Below are 22,035 nucleotides of genomic sequence, written 5' to 3' on the forward strand. Positions count from 1 at the left end.
AGAAGTTGTTTAAGTTCCATAAAGCTGATAATGTAATCCAGGTAACAAAGCGAAGAGAGTGAAAATTATGTTAGAAAAGTTAACCATAGATGACTAAGTTCCAGGTTATTACAGGAGTATCAGGAACAAATAATAACTGATTATTGATGGTAGAGCAAGGGCTAACATGACTAAAAGAGATTGTGTTGTGTGTTTGGGTTCAAGGCTTTTATTATAAATAATTCCAGCTGTGATACCACAACCCTGTGTGATGGAAGTAATGAATCAAACTAATCCTAATGAAATGTGTCAGCACAAGGATTCTGTTTTTCCTGTAATTAGAGCAGATAAGGATAAATCAGTTTTCCATAAGCGAATCACCACTGGACACTATACATGTATAAATATGACAGAGAGAGGTAATAAATTGGGAAATCTCATTGCAGTATGGTGTATTACAATTGTAAAAGTAAATAAGTGTTTTAAACTAGTCTCTAGAGGAGATATTTGGTGGTGGTTGTTTGATTGATCACCTTCAAAAGTAACAGGACTCTGTGCTTAATTACTTTATGGTTATATCCAATGTTAGTAGATGAAGTAACAGATGGACTATTTAGTGTTAAATCCACATGATTGGTGTGATAGGAAGTGCAGAGCAGTAGCTTGGCAGACTGAGGGAGACTCTACATACATAGATGCTATAGATGAATATAAATTAACTGATCAAGTAGCTGCAAGATTTGAATCAAGTATCTGTTGGTGGCGTACGTTGAACAGAAACGTAGACAGGATCAACTATATTCACTACAATGTACAAAAACTAGGAAATTGGACACAAAGCGGGTTTGAAACTGTCCATGATCAATTGGCTTCAACTTCCCTGATGGCATTCCAGAATAGAATTGCTTTGCACATGTTGTTAGCTGAAAAAGGAGAAGTTTGTGCCATTTTTGGAGAAAAACTTTGCACATTCATACCTAACAACACTGCTGCTGGCTGATGGCAGCCTAACGAAAGCCATAGAAGGTTTGAGATCTCTAAATGGCAAAATGAAAGAGCATTATGTAGTAGACGCCTCGATGTGGGACTTCTGGCTGGATATGTTTGGGAAGTATAACATTTTAGTATCATGAGTAATAATTTCCTTTGCAGTGTTTGCTGAAATTTTGACATTGTGTGGATGTTGCTGTATACCCTGTCTCCGTTCTCTGTTTAACCGTCTTATCACCACAGCTATTTCTCCTATGGAAAGCAGAGTTACACAACTCTATCCGTTATTTAAACATCAGGATGATGAAGATGACGAGGATGGGACTGACCACATTTCTGACCTGTATGCAGATCCATTTCTATATGATTATGTGATTTAAATGTCAGTAAGTGCCTCTTGTCTTTGTACTCATGAAGATAAACTTACAGTTACAAAATTTGACAGACGTGGCTGTTAAGTGATATGAGAAAATGAGCAGATATAAGATATACAGGGGGGAAATGTTGGAATAATTGAATATAGATTTATCTTATATTTTCTCCTACTTGACTATTTGATCTTATAACCTTTCATGATGTATGTGTGAGTAAAGGATGTGTGAGTTTGTCTGCAGGCAAAGATCATAAATGGAGCTGAACTAGCAGAGAAGGAAGCAGTCCAGTTGAGGAGGTCATAAAGATGAAGGCTGATTACACTCAACAAAAGTCACAACTGACCCTACCAGTTGTAGGAGACTGTGGGAAATGTGTTGTTAATGTATAAAGCTGTTTATGACCTGTTTACGATGCAGTTGTTGTTTTCCCCCATCCTTTAGAGAACAATGTTTTTGTAAACTAGGGACCCCCGAAAGACAATAAAAAGAGGAAGCGGTCGGATAGGCTTCAGAGCGGTGCGAGATCTGTAACTGAGCAAATCTTGACTGTCTCTCCTCGCAAAGCGAGTTAAAGGAACTAATACTTTGTCTCTCTTTTCTTTTTGTGTTGTTATAAATATTGTTAGGTTGGTTAAACCTGACACTCTCCTTGTGTGTTTATGATACAGACCTTGATTTTCTCTGACTTTTTGGACTTTAGGCATGGATACAGTCTGATCTCAAGAAGGGGGTGTCAAAATAAGGTGAGCTCTTTCCATGTAATCCATGCAACATTTAGTAACTGCTCACAGTTAACTCCATACAAGTTACAATAAATATCCTTATATCCTTATGTGTAATCCATGCAATAATTAGTAAAACACACAGTTGAAGCAGTGGGGAATGAAACAAGCATATTCTCATATTCTGGAGCTGAGAGACTGGAGAGGCCTGTGTGGAGCCACGTATAATCTGCCACGTTATCTGTCTTATCTTTTGCAAAAATATAAACAAGTATATGCAAAGAAATGATGTATGATGATTTTACACTCTTTCACATGTATTAAATAAAATTAGCAATCTTTGATTAACAAGTTAAAAGATGTATGATTGAGATGTAGTTAAGAACTGAGAATTAGAGGAAAAACATTAAGGTTTGACATTCTCAATCAGCTATATATGAAAGAAATATAACATTAATCATTTGTAAAGCATGAATAAAAAGAATGAAGTGATGGTTTTGCTACTGTGTTTTAAAGTAAATGCTGAAAGCTGAAGAATGGAATGTGTAATACTGTGTAAAGTCTAAAACTGAGCAGATTAGGGAAAGAACTGTAGGATGACTAGGAGTGACGAGAGCCAGCTGCATGCTGACAGCGACGGGAGGATGTGACTACAGACCAGCATGGCTATTATTGGCATCTCCAAGGCTGAGAAACAGAATCAGTAGGTCACAATGACCATGACTAAAGTATTGAGCAATAATCAAGAAGCTGAGCTGAATAGGTTGCGCAATAACTAAGAAGCCTAATAAGGGCCTGACCGGTGAAGGCATCAAGCGATATAAAAACAATGCTGAGAGCAGAAACGGGGTTGTTTCTTCGCAGAAGACCAGCGAAAACGTTCGGACGGAGAAAGTAAGCTTGGATGGAAAAGGAACAGAGACACAGCCCCACTGATCGACTGCATTAAAAAGAGGATCAACCCGTTTGCCCAGAAAGGACTGTGCCTCAAAATTAAGAATCTGATTTAATCTAAAGCCTTTTTATCCAGACAACAGAAGTGAACTTGATCGGTGAACAGCTGATTGCTCTAAGTTTCAGGCTTCTGGAAGTCCTGAATCAACTTCATTTATGTCCCTGGGTTTCCTTCAACTCTTCAGCCTCTGGAAACTACTGTCTTCAGAGACAAATAACAACAAAGATCCTGCTTAACCATCAAAGCCTGGAGCATCAGTGCATGCCACTTACAGGAAGAAAACTGAAGATTAAGTCGTATTCCCTTCAAGAAACCACTTGTTGTTACCAGAAGAATTCTTCTCCATCAGGTGCATGGATGAGCCACGTCTTCAAAGCCTCTCCAAACCCACTAGTTTCAGCATCAGGGAAAGACAAGTTGAGTTGATTGATTCCTTTCTATTATTGAAATTATTTTGTGTTGCCGAATTTAAGCTGTTACTGACCCCTGCAAAAGCGTTACTAATTAAAGAAAGCATATAAAATTCTAGTAAAATCGTGGACATTCAATTATTTGAGTCGCCGTATTGTTGGTTTTTCATTGGTGGTAAAAAGTTTTGTTGCCTGGTTCCAAGATATTTTAGGAGGTTTTTATAGGTTGCCTTAGTCAAGTTTGTTAAAACAGCGCCCTTGGGGCTTGTGCTGAGCTACTAAAATTAACCTAGCCCATATACCAAGAGCCAGTTGTAAATTAGGGAATGAGCAGCCGTGAACAAAAGTGACTGTCGAAGGTGTGGATGACTGCGATAGGCTACTCGGTCGCCCGGACCTCCAGTTGAAGAAGGGCAAGACTTTTGGAAGAAGGCTGTCAGAGGCTAGGCGAGACATTTCCCGACACCAGCTTAAACAGAACTTTCAGTAAACCTGCTTAGTAAGATCTTTCAGGTTTAGGGAAGTCCGGACCCGTTAGATGGAGAGCTGGATTGAGCAATCCCTTTAGACATGGGATAGTAGGAGGGAGGGGTTAGCTCATCGGACAACGAAAAGGTCTACTTTAAGCGCTGGCATGAGAAGGAAATTGAGGCGCTGCAATGCATGAATAACCGATCAATTAATTGATCAATTAAAGACAAAGTCTTAAGAAGGCATTAGGAAATAATGGGTTCTCTTGCTTATTGCCATTCTGAAGTATGACGGTCAAGTTTGGTCGTGCGTTTTGTGAAGTCTGAGACTGCATTGGTCCTGCTATAGTTACAGTTAGACGTTTGGTTATACTGGTATTTTACAATGAACAATAACAATATTATATTATAATAATGAGCTCGCTTGATGTTGATCCAAATGTACAATTATGCAATGTTTCAGCTTGTTTCACCTAGCACATTGCAATGCAGCACATTAATCAAAACCCCCCCATCTCCTTTTTTATCTTTTTCTTTTTTTCCAGAATCACAGGCCATTTCAAGACAACAGCACTACAAAAAGAAGACCCATTATGGCCAAGGAAATATGCAAAATTTATGTACATTTGATAATAACCCATCTCTGTTTAGAGAGTACAGATCTTGTTGCCGCCTTTTCTGTTCTGGCCCATACTTTGATGTCTCAAATGTGACAACACAAAGTCCCCATTTGTTGTTGGCATTTTTTGTGGTCTAAGCAAGCCAAAGAGTGTTTTTGAATACCTGGAGTAGTTTGTCAAAGATCTTCAGAATGTACTGTCTAATGGCATTATTTATAATGACGAGAAATTTAATGTACAGATTTCTTCCTTTATTTGCGATGCCCCAGCTAGAGCTTATATTAAGTAGACCAAAGCATTTAATGGCTGTTCGGGTTGTGACAAGTGTTTTCAGGAGGGTGTATGGAGGAACAAAATTACATATCATAAAACAAAAGTCAGACTTAGGACAGACTCCAGTATCTCAGACATGGATGATGAGGGACATCACATTGGGAAGAGCCCTTTATCTGGTTTAGTTAAGCTGGTTTCTATGTTTCCAAATGATTAGATGCATCTCTGTTATCTCTAAGTTACAAGGAAACTGCTTAATATATGGTTAAAGGGGAAACATTTGGCAACAAGGGTTCCTTCCCAACTGTGGAATCCATTTCAGACAAACTGCTAAAGCTACATTCCTACATGCCTTGTGAATTTAACCGTAAACCAAGGGAACTGTCACAGATAGATCGCTGGAAAGCTACTGATTTGCAATCTTTCATCTTTTATTGGGATCCTGTTGTTTTGAAGGATTATTCTCCCCAGTGAACTGTACGACAACTTTTTATTGTTTTCTGTTGGAATGTACTTGTTGCTGTCCCCTAGTATTTCTGAGGAAATGTTAGCCTTTGCGCACAAGTTGATGGTTTCTTTTGTTGAACACTTTGGGGCTTTGTATGGAAAAGATTAAATTGTGTACAACGTATACCAGCTTATTCATTTGGCTGTGGAAAACAGGACGTTTTGCACTCTAGATAATATCTCAGAAATCCCTGTCTTCGTCAAATTAAGCATCTTCTACGCAAACCACATCAGGCACTACAACAGGTAGTTAAAAGGTTATCTGAAATTCCACATGTTGGATCCTCATCTCCCACACCTGATCCAATTTTGCATAACCTCCACATTGATGGTCCTGTCCCTCCACGGTTTATTTCTTCACAACAGCACAGGAAGGTCTCCACTCATCGGTTTATCTTAACCACAGAGAAAGGAGACAATTGTGTTGAGGTTGGAGATGGACTTGCATTAGTAGAGAATATTGTTAAATCAGATAAAGGTGTATATATAATTTACAGAATGTACAGACACAAACAGAAATACTACATGTATCCCTGTGAATCATCATCTATTGGTACATACAAGATCAGTGGCTTGCAAGAAGATCTAGAGACAGGAAAACTTGGCTATATCAAGCGCAAATTTCTTCTTTCTCCAGACGGAGATGGTGCCATTGCAATAACGATACTTCCTTTAGCAGTATAATCATACTGCCCTACCAAATTCCAAGCCAAAGTCAAAGTGCAGTAACTAGTATTGATACACTGCACTACAAAGGTCAGATTTCGGGGCATAAATTACCTCATTAATTAAATTAGTACAATATCACGTGCACAAATAACTTGTTTGGCTGCCCAAAATCTGCAATGTGTGTAGTGAACTTTGGCTTTGTAGGATCGTATGGTCACATAATCCTCAAAAAAGCCCTTAGAGATGGAATGCAACCAGATGATGAATTGATAAGGATGTACGTGTCCTTACTAAGTGTGGTGAGTAATTGGTGCAACAAATACACAGCTGTTTTACAAGCTCATAATGTCCTGCGAGCTTGTGAGAGTTTCCTAGATAATTTTTCGCAATATATGCTTATTTTCAAGTATGTTCACCTATTGGGACATGAGATCACAGATGACACAGTTGGTTTAGTTGGTTATGTAAAACCAAGTATACAGTATATACATATTTTATGGGGTGCTAGTCCCTCCTATGTCCAGCTTTGATGTTTTGTGTAAACACAATCATTGAAATCATTGTGATTGGCCAGAGTGAGATGATGATATGACGTATGATAAGAGCGCTTCACACGGTTGTGATTTTTATTTTATTTTTTGGTTAAACACTGGACTGCAAGATGTGTGAATAGGCATTTTCCCTCTGCTCTTTCCAGAGACCCTTGATAACGCCAAAAGACGAGAGACGAAGTATACCTCAACTATGTGTCCAACTTCTGCTATAGAATCTTTTTTTTTTTTACCGTGTCCTGTCCGGCAGAGTATCGCTCAGAATTGTTGTCTGAGTGCCAAAAAATTGCCCAACATATTTACTTTCACAAGCAGAGCATCACAGCTAATGCTTTAAAGCTCTGCTTGATATTTATAAAATAAACTTTATTATAAACTTCTTTGGGAATATTTCAATTGTTACGGACACGGAGACTGAAATAAAAAGGAAAAAAGACGCTCAAAAAAGAGAGAGATGGGGGGAAAAAGGGAAAAAGGGGAGAAAAGGAGGAAAGAGTGGAGGAGAGAAAGAAGGATGGAGAGAATACAAGATTACACCCTGCTTGCTTATACACCTGCAGCTGTTTTTTTTTGTTGTTGTTGTTGTTTTTTAACAAAATAGTACACAGTAATTCTGAATGTAAAATGTACTTAGTGAGAGGTGCAGCCCAATATAGAACTTCTGTGAATCTGTCAACACCTGAAGCTTAACACCTGTCAGTATGGGTGTGGACGCGCTTTTGTATAAAAGGTTTCTCCACAAAAATATGCAATAGCGAGTGTGAGGACCCACAGGCCTGCCCCATGGTCCTTGGACGGACACTGAGGAGATCCGAGCCACAGACATCTAAAGGCCCCCAAAGCACAGAAACCCCAGGAGAACCACCGCCGGGACTACCACAACCCCCCCAGAGAAGAGCAGTGGAGAGCCCCAGGGGAACCACCCAGCAGCGACAGTGCAGAAGCCCCAGGGAGCTGCAGCGACGAGCCCACAGGCCACGCCTGAGCAGATCCAGCCATGGACCCAGAGGCCCAAGACCCCGGGACACACCACCCCCCAAGCAGAGGCCCGACACAACCCAGGTGTCGGCAAGCTGCCGGGGCCTGAGACACCAGCAGGCAGAGACTCCAAACACCGGCTAGAGAATCTGAGGATGAAGGAGATCTCCACCAGAAAAGAAGATCCAGGTACATTGCTTACTTTGGTAAAGCAAAACTCTCCAAAGGGTGTTGGAACTAGAACAGCAGAGCAATAGTTTAGAAGTACTGCTAAACCAATAACTCAAAGTGGCCTGAGGGCCTATGTATTCAGACTGTATCCTTGACTAGTAAGTGTAGTATCATAAGAACATTTATTACATGTGTATTGCTTTATTTAGGACAAATCAGCAGTATGTGCACTCGGACTCAGATGACCACTCGAGTGGCAATGCCAAAAGCAAAACCTAAAGTTGGTTTCCCAGGTATTGATGCATGCATTTATTTTATAGTGGCACTCTTGAAACTGCTCACTGCTGCACAGTAAAAAAACAAATTACATCTGACTGAACTAGCATGGCTACCACAGCATCTTGCAGCGGCATGCTATTCCATCGGGTTTGCGTTTACTTGGACCATCATTTATTTTTCAACAGGACAATGACCCCAAACACACCTCCAGGCTGTGTAAGAGCTATTTGACCAAGAAGGAGAGTGATGGGGTGCTGTGCCAGATGACCTGGCCTCCACAGTCACTGGACCTGAACCCAATCGAGATAATTTGGGGTGAGCTGAACCGCAGAGTGAAGGCAAAAAGGCCAACAAGTGCTAAGCATCTCTGGGAACTCCTTCAAGACTGTTGGAAAACCATTTCAGGTGACTACCTCTTGAAGCTCATCAACAGAATGCCAACAGAGCAATCAAAGCAAAAGGTGGCTACTTTGAAGAACCTAGAATATAAGACATATTTTCAGTTGTTTCACACTTTTTTGTTCAGTATATAATTCCACATGTGTTAATGCATAGTTTCGATGCCTTCAGTGTGAAGCTACAATATTCATAGTCATGAAAATAAAGAAAACTCTTTGAATGAGAAGGTGTGTCCAAACATTTGGTCTGTACTGTAGTTTTGGCCCAAAATATATACATTGTGAATAACATGCAAACTAAAATGCTGTAGGACGGACCCTAAAATCGAGCAAGTCTGGTAAGGTGCTAAAATCTGGCAAGCCTCCACTTGTGTGTCCACTAGGTCTAGAGCCTACAGTGAATGGTCGGTTGCTATGAATGTTAAAATGTCAACTGGATAACTGTTTAAACATGATTTGTAGCATCTTCAGTTCTCACCCTGGCTTACCTTTTTAAGATTCATTGGATGGCATGATCTGCAGCTATTTGGAAGAGTTACAGACTCCTGATCAAAATAACAGTAAGTGAACCCAGATTGGTGTTCTTGTGAGGAGCTAGTTGGCATCATGCATGAAACAGAAGACATCAATTTACATTGTGTATGCATTGTAAGTTAAACTCAAGCCCACTACAAAAACCCAAAGCCTTCACAACTTGCAAGCAATGTCACAATAACAAATGTGACGTTGTACATAATGCTTTTATATTGAGCACTCTATACAATTTCCATCACGTTTGAGTCACAACTCATTTTGCATTTCCCCTTTGTAGATCTTGTTGCTAACAACTACCGACAATCGCTAACTGATTAAGTTTATAATGGTGAGTTATCAAGTAGTCTCTGTCATGCCGTCTGTGCCCGTGCTTGTGTTTGTGTTGTTGCTCATTTCCTGGTCTGGCCTCTGTTTAATAATCTCACCTGCTCTGTATTTTCCTTGATTGTTTTATCCCCCAGTTCATTGGTTCTCCCTGCTCTCTCAGTTTGTATTTAGAGCCCTTTGTGTTCTTTGTTGGGTTTGTGGGGTTCAGTCTTGTCCAAGTCTGTCGTGGTCATTGTAGTTCGCCTGTCAATGATCAGTCTGCAGTCTGGCGAAAATTTTGGTTTTCCCGCCTAACCTGTGAGTAGACAGATTAAAACTTGAACTTATCTGCAACCGCTTGGCTCCTGTCTTCTCCTTCCACACGTTAGTCCAACCTCAACTCTCACAGCATGACAATACGAACCGACCATATGGACCAAGCGAGAAGGCAGCAGGGGTTTGAGTCAGAGCTCACGCCTTTTGACTTCCAGCAGCTCTCCCTGGCAACGTCTGGAGATGGTAAACCAGCTCTTGGACTGGCTGAAGGAGTGGGGGAACGTCTTCCCCCAGAGTCTGCTGAGATGGGAAAAGGCAGTGGGCTGTAATTGAGATCGGCCCCCCTGATTCCAGGGGGTCCGGACGTCGTGGGTAGTCTGCCACCACTCTTGGCCTAAACCCCTGTTCTGGCGTGGCTCGAGATTGAGCTGCAGTCTGTTCCTGCGTGGCTCTAGAAAGAGCTGCAATCTACTCCTGTTCCGGTGTGGCTCGAGGAGTCTGTTTCTGTTCCTGCGTGGCTCAAGGTAGAGCCGCACTCTGCTCTTGTTCGGGTGTAGCTCGAGGAGGAGCCACAGTCTGTTCCCATTCCTGAGTGGCTCAAGTAAGAGCCCCAACCTACAGCTGTTCCTGTGGGGTGTATGGACGTGTCGCTGCCTGATTCGGTTCCTGGTCAGGAGGAGCTTGAGGGAGAGCCCTTCCTCTCCATGTTCCTGTCCGTGAGGAGTGCAAGGACACACTACCCTCATCTGCCGTGCCTTGGCAACCCCGTCATAGGTTACCAGAGCACCGCTGCAGACCTCAATTCCGGGCCTCATTTTGAATGGGGCGTGGGAACTTATAGGATCCTCTGCTCTGTCGAGCTGGTCTTGGGTGTGTCGGTGGTTTCGACGACATCACCAAGACAATGGGAGTATGTCCGGCGCTTCCACCGGCTGCCTGGACCCCGCCTCTACCACTGTTGCCTGCCTCCTGGACATTGCCGGGGTCTTCATTCTGGTTCTCCGCCCTGAACTCTGGGTCTGCATGGAACGACTGGCGGTCCATGCGCCTTAACTCTGACTGTACAGGACGACCACTGGTTGCCCGCCTGGATTGTGGACCTTTGTTTCTGTTTTCTGGTCCTGGCCATGTTTGTTTTTTCTGGCCTGTGTTGGGTACATTTCTGTTTCTGGTTTTCCCACCTAACCTTTGAGTAGACAGATTAAAACATGAACTTACATGCAACCGCCTGGCTCCTGGCTTCTCCTTCTGCACGTTGGTCCAACCTCAACTCTCATAGCATGACAGTTTTAATGACATAATATTTTGAGATGTTTATAATTTCTGTATTGCCTCGCATTGTCTTTATGACATTTTGATAATTGGGGCAGTGCATTTTGCTTCCATCTATTTATTTTATCCCTGGTTCAGAGCAATGCATTAAATCTAGAGAAACCAGCTAAATGGAAATCAAACATTTTCTCACATGGGAAGTTACAATAGTGTAATTTGCTAATAACATTACTGCTTTGTGTATTTCCTACTGTGTCAAGCAACTGCAGGATCCGCAGCGACAAAGTACAAGTAGTGGTATGATACTGTACTATTTCAGTTACAGTCATGTTTTGAGAGATGGGGATGCAACTCCTTAATGATTAGGACATATTAGTTAGTTTGACTGCAGATTATTATTGTTCAGATTATTTTTCTACTCCTAAACTATAGTGAAATGTAACTATTAGTTTCTACAGGGATGTCAGGATACAGCCCAGGGCAGTACAACATGCAAAAATTTTAAAAAAGTGTTAGGATGGAAGAAAGTGATGGCGAAAGTCCAAGCTATAAGAATGAACAAAGGACAATGTAATTGGTAAGCTTTAGAGGTGCATGGATACATTGCCTAGATGGAGTCCGGTTAGGCATTTGCTCCTCTTTCCAGTCACCTCTAACTGGATGCTGACTGTAGCTTTTGTTAAAAATCACACTCATGTGAAGTAATGGGCGCTCTCATCATCGTACATCTTCAAACATCATCTCATTCCAGCCAATCACAATTTGCGTCACTACCCTTGTCATCGATGTTTGTGGTATGCATTTCTCCATTCATTGACAGACGGAATGTAATGTCTGGGTGTGACAGTTTGTGCACACACACCAAAAGCTGGACATAGGAGGGGATAGAAGGAATTGTATCGGATATACACTCTATTTTCCTCACTCTTATTTGTGTGTCCTTCAGCTGCTGCTCAGCAGTTTGACCCAAAGCTGACTGAGAAGGACTACAGCAAAACTGTCAAGAAGTGGCTTTGTTATACGCCAGAGCGGGAGGGAGGCATCCCAAGAAACCAAAGTGACCCAAACCCGAGTCAAGCGTATCAGAGTCAATCTTAGGTTACCCCAACGCACACTGTTTCCCTGGTTCATACAGTACAAGGCTTAAACCCATGGACCCTGTTATGGCATGGACAATGTTGTTCTGTCAGTTATAAAGGAGTCAAATATATTTACAGATTGAATGACTTGCCACTTCAGCCTATTATTGCATTGTTGTCTACAGAGTTTCCCTATAGTTCTACGAAATTACAGACCTTGTTTTGAATATATATATTGGACCTCCCTCTGTTTTGTGTTGCTGCACGTACTGCAATGAGCTGTAGCTGGGTATCCTGTATGTGTCCTCTGCATTTACCCATCCATAGAAGGGTTACAGCGTTCATAGAGTAATTTGGGGTTCAGATCAGTGGTAGAGCAGTGCTTCTTATTCACAAATGCTTTTATATTGACAACCAAATTGACTGCTTTTGGCCTGTGGACCATAATTTGTTTTTGTCTAATATGTCAGTGGAATGTGGGAGGTTGGGATTTTTTTTATTGCCATTTGATGTTGGTCGGTTGGTACTGTGGACACCCTTGCCTGGTTAACTGGTCATTGATAACGTTGGCAGTAAGACCCCCAACCTCTTTACAGAAAGAAATTTAAAGATTGTAGAGATCTCTCAAAGCCATGGTGACACTTTTAGAGCTATGACATTGAACCTTGTGCTATCAATTGCCTTATCTGGTTATTTTAATCTCTGAAAAGGCATGTGGTGTCGCCCTTATCACAAATGGTATTTGTCGCCATATTACCCACATCTGTTGCTCAGGGACAAGTTGCTGGCTGTCTATGACTATGTTTATGACTGTTTTCCTAAATAGAATTGAATATTTATGCCATGTTGTCATTTTTAAGTTTGCGTTCACCCGTTTTTGGAAATATGGTAATGTAAGATAATTTTGAACGACATAATACCCACCGTCTGCCAACAATATTGTGTGTTTAACACCAGTACTAATTGAAGAAACTTGTAATGGTATGTTATGATGTAGACCTATCAGCAGAAACTCATTGGTGAAAAACTAAACTTTTCTAATTGGCTTCACAAAGGCTTTGGAAAAATTTTATATTTTAATGTCAAATGTATATGAATCAATATTGATTTTGTAATCGATTTGATTCAATATAAAATCAACACAAATGTACATGTAGATTACCCTTTAGATGATGGTTAAATCAACATTGATATAAAATCAGTTATGGTTGAAAACCTAACATTGATTCAACATGTAAATCACTGACCACTTTTTGTATAATTTAAATGTCATGCTATATTTATTTCTGCCTAAAGATATTTCAATGTTGATTCACTCATATTTTATCATTATCTAGGTAAAGCTGGCTTGTTCTTTAATTTTATTTTAGTGTTTATGTGTCTCAATTAAACAAAATTCGTTTAATGCTTGTTAAAAGTATTTTACATTCTACTCTTGCCTGCATCTGTGTGCATGTTCACGAAGGTAAAGATACCAGTAAAGAATCAGTGCATATTATTCTGAATTTGATCTTTTGTTTTTTACCAATTTTCAGATGGTATCACATATGATACAGGAATTATTCTCATAAATAATTTCACACCATCAAATTTCATAATTTGTTTGTATGCACCTGGCAATATGCCAGTCTGAATAATTAATAGGTTACATTTGAAGGCAAATATTTTCTTGCAGGTAAGCATGAAATATTTAAGAGGTCTCTGCCATATACTCAGGAATTTTAGGTTTTAGAGTTTAGCGTTACTGAGTTTAGTTGAGTAGAGTTGAATATAATAAAAATATAATACTTTGGTATGATTCAACCAATCTCACTTTTCTAAAACCCCTTTTATTCCTTTTCAGTATTCCGACAGTACCCCAATGTGGCACTGGCCATCATAATCAATAAAACATCATGATGGAAATGTCATCAAATCATCTTACAATGACAATTATCTCTTTTGTAGTTTGACTACAACCTGGAATTCTTTCTACCAGATTAACTCTAGCGCACATGGAATTAACCTTCATCAGAACACCACTATGACCTTTATCTGTTGAAAAAGCCTTAAATAAGGAAAGCACATTTACATGCCTAAGGAAAAACAAGCGGATTCATGACTTATATCTGATGTACTATGCCTAAGGAAAATATCAGGCTATAATATATATCTACTATAAATTTTAAGGTTATGCAGAAATGTCATACATAACAACGACTTGAATTTGAGACACTAGCTTAAGTCACACTTAAGTTGCAAGAGATAAAATACTTCAGACTTGACTTAGATTTGTGCCCTAAAGACTTCACTTGACTTGGACCTGAGACCTGAGTCTTACTAACAGTTTTTATCTCATGTACTGAAGAGTGAAAGGAAGCTGGTACATGAGCTACGGACGGCAGCGGCTGCACATATTTTATTGTGAAAGGATGTGGTTGATTATTGACTATTGATATTTTGGGATTATGTGCTGTCAATGGCTCATAACAATCTGTTCTTGTTAGCTGTAGCTTTACAACTTATTAAATACCTTTAGATAATTTAGCTTCAGGGGTCACATTAAGTAAATATTTTCCATTTTTGACCGTTTTTTTAAATGGTGACAGAAAAATCTAGAGGCCATCTGTCATTTTGACAGATTGTAATTCACATCCTTGACCACTTGGTGGTGAGTTAGCATGTTAATTAGCTGTTTGCTACCATGGGGGCACTGTAGCAGAGTGCTTGTTGGGATCAAAAAACCCTTCGTTCGGAGAGTCTTGCTGACTTTTGATCAATATATTTGGAGAAATTTCAATGGTTTGGCTAAAATGGCGCTTGTAATTCAGTCATTATTTGCCGGCGTAGCGCATATTCAGCCTCAGGAACAACAGCTAGACAGCCACGAGAAGTTGAGTGTTCGAGGTAAAAATCAAAAACCTCATGACAGTAGCCTCTGCAGCAATCCCACTCAAGACATTTGATTAGGCACAAGCAGATGCTCAATTCGGGTCCATGCAGACCAGGAAAAATTTGTGAGATTGTGCATTCAGGTCACAGCAGATAATCTGTTAATATTTTAGATGCAATCGTTTAATTTCATTGTTTATAAAGTAGGTAGTTACTGGGACCACAGTCAGTGTTTTTTGTCACTGCTGAGAAAAAGTTAAAAGTATTTATCTGTTTGATACGGATTCTCTGTTCAGCTTGTTCAGACTGAATATAAATTAACATGAATGAAAATGCTATTGACTGTTTAACTATTATCATAATAAAAAATAAATTGACGGGTCAAAAAAGATTAAGACAGGATTTATTTTGCCTTTTCAGTCAAAATAACTGACAACGAAAACGCACAACCTCTGCTTAGACATTCTCTTGCTGTTAACGAAGAGTTTACAAGGATGCTTCCAGATAAAAATTCCAAAATAAAAGCATTTCCTCTTCCCTTACAACACTCTTTTAGTTACTTACTACACTGTGCTTTGTTCATTATGTTGTCCTTTATACCTTAAATTTGAACATTTGTACTATTTAAAACTGAGAACAAAGGTTTTACATGTGAATTTACAAAATGGTTTAGTGATTACAAAAACAAAAAGGCAACTTGCTTGATGATTATTATTATTATTATTATTAACATTCTGGTCATAAATACCTATTTATATTTCTAATACGGTAAATATAAACAATCAATTTTCAAAACAATATAAATCAGCCTTTTAACAGACTTTTGGATGTTGAATCAAATGTTAAAAAATACCTTTATCTTGACTTGGGGAAAAAATGACTTACTTTTTTGAAACTACCAGCATTAGGCGTTATATATGTATAAACTGACAAACAAAAAGTTAATAGCAGCTATGGATATTTTACAAACTAAATGATGAACGTGTCAAACATGGTGATAATATTAGTCGGTTGAACTAACTTAATGGATTTGTCTGTTACGTCAAGATTCCTTAAGTTATAAAAATTGTTTTGCTTTGCCATGCGACAGCTTGGCATAACATAAATCTGCATAAAGAGCAGCCTAATTGCACATACAGTGGGGAGAACAAGTATTTCATACACTGCCGATTTTGACGGTTTTCCCACTTGCAAAGCATGTCGAAGTCTTTAATTTTTATCATAGGTACTCTTCAACTGTGAGTGATGGAGTCTGAAACAAAAATCCAGAAAATCACACAATGTGATTTTCTGGCCATTGTGAAGAAGTTGGAGTTTGTTTGATTGAGTGTGTGGACAGGTGTCTTTTGTACAGAGAACGAGTTCAAACAGGTGCAGTTAATACAGGTAATGTGTGGAGAACAGAAGGGCTTCTTAAAGAAGAACTAACAGGCCTGTGAGAGCTGGGATTTTTACTTTTTGTTAGGTGATCAAATACTTATGTCATGCAATAAAATGCTAATTAATTACTTAAAAATCACACAATGTGATTTTCTGGATTTTTGTTTTAGATTCCGTCGCTCACAGTTGAAGAGTACCTATGATAAAAATGAAAGACTTCTACATGCTTTGCAAGTGAGAAGACCTGCAAAATCGGCAGTGAATAGATATTTGTTCTATCGACTGTAACCGGCACATAAAAAGCCGGTTAGCTCTTATTTAGGACTAATCTGGTATCTGTTCAGTGCAAACAGGATTTTTAGCATGTCTAAAACTAATCTACTAATCCTGTAGCAAAAAAGTTAAGATGGCTTGATTGTTATTCAACACCATCGTCAGAGGTGATTAAAAGCAAGCGCAAAATGATGATTTTAGCTGTAGGTATTATTGCACATAGCTTAAGCCATAAAGTCAGATGTGGCTGCAAACCATTTTTTTAAGCTTTATCAACTTTTATCAGTTATTTTCAGGAAATAACAGGATATCAGGAAACACCTCTTGTGTTTCCTGATATCCTGCCAAGAAGCAATGCTTATAATCGCAGCAAATCTGCAGTGCTGTGAAATGTACATACCTCCACTGGTCAGACTTTAGTAACACAACGCAGATGAAGAGACTGAAGGGGAAGGCCTGAAGATGGAATGATACACGAATGTTAGAAATTTGTGGGGAAAAGACGACACTTGGGAAGATACAGGGGGTAAAGCAGATAAGTTGAAAAGCAGCATGGGGCCAATAGACTAGGAAAATTAATCAATATGCTCATTATCTGATGACAACCAATTTGTAAACCGTGGGACAGTTTCACCAAGAGTGGAAATGACCGGAATCAACTCTGATTTTTTAAATATCTGTTTTTGTTATGTATGATTCACCTGACCTGGCTTTCTGTTCTATTTAATGTTAAATACAGATAAAAATCCTTGTTTTATTTGCTGTATCCTAAGCTTTGAATATCTCACAGAGCATTGTTCAATGCATCACCCTAAATAGAAAGAGTCTTTCATAACTGCCAAAACCTATCCATACATGGTCATTGGGCTAAACTGGCAAGACAGACCAGGACAGAAATGATGGGAGGGTAACTAACATGAAATGGTAACTCTGGAGGAGCTGCCAAACGCCGTACTGTTTATGGTGAGTAAAGAATTCCGTCTTGGACTATCCAATATCTAAAAGCAAAATTCTCTGTGTTCATAATATACAGTGAGAGGACTTTCACTCATTTGACAAAAACAGATATTAAAAAAATTTATTTTGACAAAATTTGAAAAAGAGTTACCAAAAGAAATACCCGCAAAATTCCTAACGGCTGAAAGATTTTAAAGGATCACATGAACTGCTACACTCTGTTAACAGATCAGCTTTCCCCAAAACTATCACCTTCATCTTATTTCCATTCAAGAAAAGAAAGTTAAGCTCCATCCGAATGTCCTTTCAATAGGTTTCCTACTGACCAGATTTCACATGCTTTTAGCGGCAGATTGATTTGTACATCAACCACAAAACAATGAAAAAACAAAATGTACTGTTTAAAAATGGGCCCTAGAAGAAGAACATAAAGGGAAAACAGAGGAGCCTTAGAGGATAAAGCTGACCCAGCTGGACAGAATAGCTTCTGCCAGACAGGTAGGAGTGAAAACAATTCAGGACCTTGCCCTTTAGACCAAAGAACTAAAGTATCATGGTCCACTGTGTCAAAAGCAGCAGTTAGATCAAGTAAATTAAAAACAGCAGAATCACCCGAGTCAGCGGTTGAGAGCAGATCATTAAGTGGTGTTTCTGTCCTGTGAGACGATTTAAAGTCAGACTAAAATTTCTCAGAAATCACATGAAGCTCTAAATGCAAATATCTTTTTGAGTACTTTCCATTGACTTCCATTCATTTTCATTTATTTCTATGGCCTAAAGCTGACCCAACCCCTCGCCCTTTGACCATCTTCATAGGAGGCAACTGCATGGCGGCCATTTTGTGTTGAGTACTTAAACAGTATGTACTGCTGTTCCAACAGCTAGACAACAGTGTTTAAATTTAAAAGGCAATTTCATAGACTTTTGCATATAGGCTGTTAGCACATCAGAACCTGGAACAAATCTCTATCAGAACCAGACCCAAGCTCCTTCAGAACAAGGAGGAATTCTCCAATAGAACCAGTTAGAAAACCTCCATCAAAACCACGTCCAAAATCCATCGGAATCAGACTGAAACTCTATCAGAACCAGGAAAAAACGTCCATTAGAACCAGAAATAAATCTCTATCAGAACCTGGTACAAATCTTCATCAGAACCATGTACAAACCTCCATCTGAAACAGGTCCAAAGTGTATCAGAACCAGGTCAAACCTATCAGAACCAGGAAGAAAACACCATAACCAGGTCCAAATCTCCTTCAGAATCGGTAGGACCCTTCTATCAAAACCTGGAACAAATCTCAATCAGAACCGGACCAAAACTCCATCAGAACCAAGAGGAAATCTCCATCAGAACCAGGAAAAACTCTCCATCAGAGCCAGGTACAAGCCTGTATCAGAACCAGATACAAACCTGTATCAGAACCAGGTCCAAATTCTATCGGAGCCAAGGAGAAACATTCATCAGAACCAGATCTAATCTACATCAGAAGCAGGAAGAAATATCTATAAGAACCAGGTCCAAACTCCATCAGAACCTGGTACAAATCTTCAGCAGAACCATGTACAAAACTCCATCTGAACCAGGTCAAAGTCTATCAGAACCAGGTCAAACCTATCAGAACCAGTAATAAAACTCCACCAAAACCAGATCCAAATCTCCTTCAGAACAAGGCGGAATTCTTCATCAGAACCAGTTAAAAACCCTCCATCAGAACCAGGTCCAAACTCCATCAGATTTAGACCCAAACTCCATCAGAACCAAGAGGAATTCCCCATCAGGGCTAGTTAGGAACCCACTATTAGAACCAGGTCCAAACTCTATCACAGCCAAGGAGAAACATCCATCAGAACCAGATACAGACTTCCACCAGAACCAGATACAGATCACCATCAAAACCAGATCCAAACTCCATCTGAATCAGGAAGAAACCTCTATAAGAACCAGGTCCAAACTTCATCAGAACCAGAAAAAAATCTGTTTAAGAACCTTCTAAATATTTTAATCAGAACCAGAAAGAAACATCCATCAGAACCAGGAAAAAAATCTCCATCAGAACCTTCTAAAAATTCATCATCAGAACCAGGTACAAACGTCTATCAAGTCCAGGTCCATACTTTGTCAGAACCAGGAAGAAACATCCATCAGAACCTTGTACAAATCGTCCTCAGAACCAGGAGGAAACCTTAATCAAAACCAGGTCCCAACTCCACCAGAACCAGGCAAAAATCTCCATAAGAACCTTGAACAAATCTGCACCAGAACCATGTACAAGCATCCATCAGAAACAGGTCCAAACTCTCAGAACCAGGTACAAATCTTCATCAGATCCAGGAGAACCCTCTATCACAATCAGGAACAAACCCCCATCAGAACCAGGTCCAATTTCTATCAGAACCAGAATGAAATCACTACTCTGTGACTTATGATGATAAGAACATCTCCATAGGTCCCAGGGGAGCATCAAAACAGCGATCATTTGATGTCAGCTACTTAAACAGCTTCTACTGCTGTTCCAACACCTGAACAAGAGTGAATAATTTTAAAGGGCAATTTCATAGACTTTTGAATATAGGCTAGTAAGCATTACCATTTTAGTTAATTTTAGCTTATACATTGCTTTTTACATAGTAGGTGGGGTAAATTAATATCAGCCTTGATGCTGATAGCCAATATGCTAATGTTAGCATTTTAGCTTCTCTTTCACCTCTCTTCTCTCTTAGCTGATGAACACAATGCCTTTTTAGGACATTACCTGTTTGTTTTTGTGTTTTTTCAGGTATTTGTTGTTAGTTCACTCTTTTAGAAATTTTCTGTCATTTTTACATATTTTAGCAATGACTTTAATGTCTTAGGCTATGTTTTTTCTTCAGTCTATGCTTTTTCAGCTCATTTATGGGCAGCTCTTTCCTGCTTTTTTAATGTTTTTGTCAGTTCTTGTATGTCAACAACTCTTTCAAGTAGTTTTGACATAACTTTACCTTGTTATGGTGTTTTATACCTGATAGTCTTCCTGCTTAAACAGATCTGATAACAGTTTTCTTTGCTGTTTCTGCTATTTCTACTAATTTATCAGATTTCAGCTGATATTCTGCTGACAACTTTAGCCACTTTCTACCAGCTTTCAACAGGAGTTTAGCCTTTCTGTTTTCTTCTAATTCATTAAATTTCAGCAGATTATCTGCAGTCAATTTCAGCTTGCTTCTGCCAGCTTTCAGCTAAAAAATTCAGCTTACAGCATTCATACTGCATTTTTGCAGGAAATGCAAATTCTTCTAGTTGTTTTTGATTTTTACTTTATTTCAATAATGTCTGTGCTTTTGTTAGTTCTCTAACCTATTTGATAAAATGTGCTGGTATTGAGTTATTACCTCATGACTGCCTCATGGTCACTGTCTTGCAACCAGACAACCAGACACAATCAGACCAATCAGATGCATAGTGTGATTAGACTGGAATGACATAATTCAGTTGTAGTTCATATTTTCAATTAAACTATGATTTTATGTATAGTAGACTCTTAATATATTTTGTACATTGTAATCTTTGGTGGACTCACAAGTAGACCCAATTTGTCTGTTACTAAATACTTAAACAACTCTAGTTTACATAACTTAAAATGTTATGACTATTGTAAATTTAAGTTAACCATTATTAATAACCGAAACCATTTGATGCAATCGCTTGATGCAAATGGTTTACGCACTACCAACTTATCCAGGTTTACAGTAGTTCCAGCTACAAAGAAAAACCCATAAAGTCCACACAATATAGCATACCCCTTAAAATGCAAGATTCATATTCTAATACGGTTAATCTTTGAGTTTTAACAAATTTTATTTCCAACACTCTCCAACATAAATAATACAGTATCTGTTTACAGTCAGCAAAGGTTACCTAGAGACTCTCTAGCTGCATAACACACAGTACCAATGGGTGTCTTTGTGTGTCATCAGTGATGGTGTCATCTTAATGCAGTCAGTGTGGAACCATCATCCACAGGTTTCACACTGTATCTACAGCATGGGGATAAACATGTATATCATTGTAAAACGTTTTAAAACTTTTTATATGAAGAAAATCATGTAGAATAAAATATTGTTAGGCATTGCAGTTAAAGTATTATTGTTTATTAAGTTAAAATTGATGGCATTAATCAATTAAACCTTTTTGTCTCACCCAAAGGGCAGTAATGACAGAATGAAGCCAGCCCACATTTCCACAGAAGGAGCAGAACTCATCCCTTGAATCTTAAAATAAACAAAGAGTATAAAATAGCCTATGATTATTTTTAGTCACAATTTGCAGAAAGTTTCCAAAAACAAATCTTTTATTACATGATTCTTTGAGAATTTCTTCTGCCATGTCTTATCTGAGTTTTTTAATACACCTTTAAGATGATTCAATGTGGAAGTTCTTTGGAATGTTGGGAAATTCCATCACTGTCATCTTGGCCATCTGTATGAAAGGCAAACAAGCACATGCATTATGTTTGATCCACAGTAAAACATTTTTTTATCAACAATATCAAAAATGGTGTGCATAATCACATCCATGACAAAAACCCCACAGCTGGTGCTATCTTTCTGGAAGGTGTGGGTAATCCAGCCGGCTGAAACTTGATGTTAACCCTGTGTTCTTTGTCAAGTCTATTCCGGGGCACCTTGAAGTACTGTCTATCTGGAATCAAGCATAATTTATTTTGTATTACCAAGGTTTGTATTGTTCTGCTTTAAAAAA

At 39.0% G+C, this 22,035-nt stretch overlaps 1 protein-coding gene across 3 annotated transcripts in view; it reads right to left on the reverse strand.

The window, feature by feature from the left end:
• LOC124863150 (potassium voltage-gated channel subfamily C member 1-like) overlaps positions 1–22,035 on the reverse strand; it is a 239,019-nt gene that overhangs the window by 65,869 nt on the left and 151,115 nt on the right. The window contains exon 6 of one of the 3 annotated variants that reach the window (XR_007037064.1): positions 21,336–21,753. The exons of the other annotated variants lie outside the window; for them this stretch is intronic. The gene's annotated coding sequence lies outside the window, so the exon portion shown is untranslated. Of the gene's footprint in view, positions 1–21,335; positions 21,754–22,035 lie in introns of those variants that run through there. 3 annotated transcript variants of the gene reach the window in all.

The sequence above is a fragment of the Girardinichthys multiradiatus genome, chromosome X (genome assembly GCF_021462225.1).
Source record: "Girardinichthys multiradiatus isolate DD_20200921_A chromosome X, DD_fGirMul_XY1, whole genome shotgun sequence".
Lineage (NCBI taxonomy): Eukaryota > Metazoa > Chordata > Actinopteri > Cyprinodontiformes > Goodeidae > Girardinichthys > Girardinichthys multiradiatus.